Source organism: Cryptomeria japonica, chromosome 11 (assembly GCF_030272615.1).
Source record: "Cryptomeria japonica chromosome 11, Sugi_1.0, whole genome shotgun sequence".
Lineage (NCBI taxonomy): Eukaryota > Viridiplantae > Streptophyta > Pinopsida > Cupressales > Cupressaceae > Cryptomeria > Cryptomeria japonica.
The window spans coordinates 375313464-375317539 of NC_081415.1; positions in this window are offsets into that span (position 1 = coordinate 375313464).

Sequence of the window (4076 nt, forward strand, 5' to 3'; positions counted from 1 at the left end):
GGAATTTCAAACTTGGAAAATTTAGGAGACTTGCCTTGTTTAAAGCTTGGTATTTTGATCTTGAAAGCCTCTTGCATCTTCATCTCCTTTGCAGCAATTTGTTGTTCAAGATTATCTTCAAATTGTCTTTGTTGTATTTCATATTGTTGATCTTGGGTCTGGTAAGCCAACTCTTGCTTTACACCTTGTTGTTCTAGCGTGCCTTGCCTATCATAACAACACTTTTGAGATTTAATATGGTCAATTAGATAAACTTGTGAAGTTTCTTCAAGAGGTTGCTCCTAAAGAATGGTGGCCTGAACTTGCTCATGTATGGCCTCATTTTATATGAAGTATGAGGTGTTGAGCATAGGAGATTCTCTTCCAAAAAATGGATTTGGAAATGAATAGCAATTGGGCTTTCTTCTTGTTTAAGCATAAAATCTTGTAACGAAAGAGAAGGAGCTAATTGTGTAGGTACCTTTTGTAATATGTCAAGAAAAATCTTTATTACCTCTTCTTTTGCAGTTGTGAGATTATCCTCATATTCTTCTTTTTGTGCAGCTAACTCCTTTACAAGCTTTTCCTCATGTCACTTTTGTTGCACCACTAGATATTCCTTATAGAATTGGTCTTGATGATCCAACTCCTCTTGCTCATGACGATAGGCTTGATAAGGCCACTCCTCATACTGTTGATTAAGTTATTACCATCTCTCGATCTCGTCCATCTATTCATTGAAGTTTTGCAATATAGTTTCGATGGATAGTTGCTCATAATTCTCATCATTTTGGAGCTGATTAGGAATATTATCATGTTGATCTAGGACAAAATAGTCTTCTTGAGACTAGGTGAAAGCACGATTAAGTTGGCATGAAGACTGACCATTGATGGGTGGGTGGTAAGCATGATAAGCATGTTGGTTCCTTGTTGTTGTAAGGGAATTTGGGCTAAAACCAGCATTGTGGTCATTTGGGTATGGCGGATAAGAAGCCTCATGGACATTATTCTCATTATATGGAGGTGGGTATATAGGTTGTCCATAAAAATTCAACATCTTTATTCATATAAAGAGTTGTAAATTGGAACAAGTGATTTATTTTGAAGCATACCATCACTGAGACTGTTGAAACCAGTAGATGTTGAGCTCGAAGTCGCCAGGTGTGTGTGGATCTTGCCTCCAAAGGTTGGAATCACTGCTACTCACATCAGAATAGTAGCAAATATGGAACCTATTTGAGTTGAGATAGCTCAATGTGTCCCATTTGGCATTCCAAAAACTGTTGTCATGAAGGTTTGCACCTGTGATGCTAAACTGAAAGCTCAACAATCCTGTGAAACATGGAAACACCTTTGAGCCTATGGGTTGCTCAAATTGAAGGTGAATCTCCAAAGAGGGTTGGTTCCTTGATGAAAACCTCCTAAAACTAACCTTTTGCTGAGAAAAGGGATAGAAATCTTGCTGAAAATTGAAATCCTAAAGCTATAGGAGGTGATTGCACCAAAATTATGTGATTCTCTTCACTGTCCAAAACCTGTAATATGCTTCAATATAGCTCTAAATTTATCTCACAAATCAAATTAGATCACGAAATTCATCAATATTTCATGTGAAGGCTCGAAGTTTTCCAATGTTGTATGAAGGAAAAGTGAATTTTCACAACATGCAATTGATTGGAAATCGGATGAACACAACCCACAACCTGAATTTACTATGAAATCTTCCTATTTATGCAAAGCATAAACGAGACAATAAAGGATTCAAAATTAATCATGATACCTCTATCAAATCATTCATCTGATAATGGAAAAATAAGAATAATTGACAAAGAAATCTACACTCTCTATTGAAAACTAAAAATAAACTCTATTACAATGCCTGAAAATTGAATAAAAGTTGAGCTACAATGCTTTTTTGTTGTATGTGCAAGCAAAAAAGAAAGAACTAAGAAATAATAGAAGAGGAGAGAAGTATATATAGAAAATAACCCTTGAGAGAAAAAAGGGCTAAAGATAGTTGAGTGTTATTCTCTAAAAATTTGCATGAAGTATTCCTTGGTCGAATTTTCCTTAAAAAGTGTGTAAAAGGCATGCAAAGCTTCTTCGATTTCAGTGCTTCTCAATAAAAATAGCTCCCTGATTCAAGGAATATGCAAGTGGAACTCTCTGCCTGATATAGAACTGCTAAATATATCCCAAAAAAAGCAACTCTTTTTCTTTGAATTCTGTATGGGTGCTATATATTGCTTTTTAGCTTTTAAATAATTTTATTTTAATATTTTTTTAAAGCAACTGATAATATTGTTTTAATAAGTGCTAAAATAGAAATATTTTTTTCTTTTTAGTTTTTTTCTTTTTATGATTTAATATAACTTTATTAAGGTTTTTAATAAAATAAACCCTAACAAAGTTTTGATTTGTTGCAAGATTTTTGGATTAGATTGTGTGCCAGTTTTTTTGCATCAACATTTCGGATCACACTCTGTGATCCATCATCAAGATGTAAGAGAGTTGAGGAACACAAAAAAATGAAGAGTTGCAGACTGGAACCCCAAATAAAAAGAAAGAAAGGAGGGAGAGAGAAGGTGGCACATAGACCAAGGAGGGGGGACAATAGCAAAAAGAAAGAAAAAAGACAAAAGCAAAGGAGAAAAATAAGAAATAAAAACAAGCTCACAAAATAAAAACAAATAAATGATAAAAGGATAATAGCACAAAAGAGGTCATAAGGTAAATGAAGATTAAAAAGAACAAAAAATAAGCAAATAAAGAAAAAAGGAATTAAGAAAAATAAAGTTTTCTTATTTCCTTATTTCTTTATAATAAATAATAACAAAAAGAGAAAGAGCAAATATGAGAAAAGGAGGAAAAAGAGAAGAATAGGACATACAAAGAGAAAGAAAGGAGTAAACACAATGAAAAGAGATGAAAAAACAAATAACATAAATTGATATAAAGGCATTAAATGAAAAGATAAAAGGGGGAGATAAAGGCTGAAAAAGAAAAAAAAATGACAAAAAGAAATCAAACTAAACTAAATACAATGACAAAAGCAATTGAGAGAAAACCACCAAGAAACAAAGCTAAAGCAATATAAAGTAAACCAAAGGGGACCCAAGGGAGAAGATAGAGGACACATAGAAAGGTGCCCTTGAGAGAACAAGACACAAAACTAAAGGGACCAAAATGGGCAGACTAGATCAAGAAGAAGGGGGGAAGACCACAAGGGAAGGAGGGAGGAAAGAGAACATAAAAGGAAGCAAGACAAGCGCAAGGATCAAAGGGAAGGATGGTCAAGAAGGGAATGACAATGTCTAAGGTTGGATTACAGAGGTTGCCAGGCTTGACTGAGATTCCACCCTTCATCACAATTAAGATTCAACGGATGATTACTAATGGCAATAGCTTCCTTAAGCTTCCTCTTGAAAAAATCCTCTTCCTTGGACAAGATTTGAACACTTTCTAAACAAATATGGTGCTTGGACAAAGAAGAATGTTTAGCTAGCACATATTTGGAAACACGGTCGTGTCTAATGTCTACACAATGCTCTTTGATATGAACATTGAAGGAGTGATCGATTTCACCTATATAAGGCATGCAACAAGAGCAAACAATCTTATAGACACCCGAGTCAAGGAGAATATATTTGGGGTCTTTGAGAGAGGGGAGACAAATCCTCAATGTAGCAATGGGATTAAAAGCACATCGGGGGCCTTTTTTCATATGGATCTTATTGATTTTATGGGAAAGGCCTTTGATATAGGGCAAGGATCCACTTGGAGGGTCGAGGGGCAAGGGTTTAGGGTAGGAGAGGAACCTAGACCTGGCGTCCTGGAAAGATTTGGAGATTTTCTTACTTGAGAACCCATTTAATGTAAATATTTTACGAAGGTGGGTTAACTCAAGATTTATGTTATCCTCATCATAGATACGATAGGCCCAAGTGGACAAGGTTTTGAGGACCCCCACTTTTTGACAGGGTGGTGATGAGACGAGGTATGGAGGTAGAGGTCAGTGTGTGTAGCTTTGTCATACACACGTCGGCCCAAGGAGCCATCATATTTTTTGATGAGAAAAATGTCAAGGAAAGGAAGAT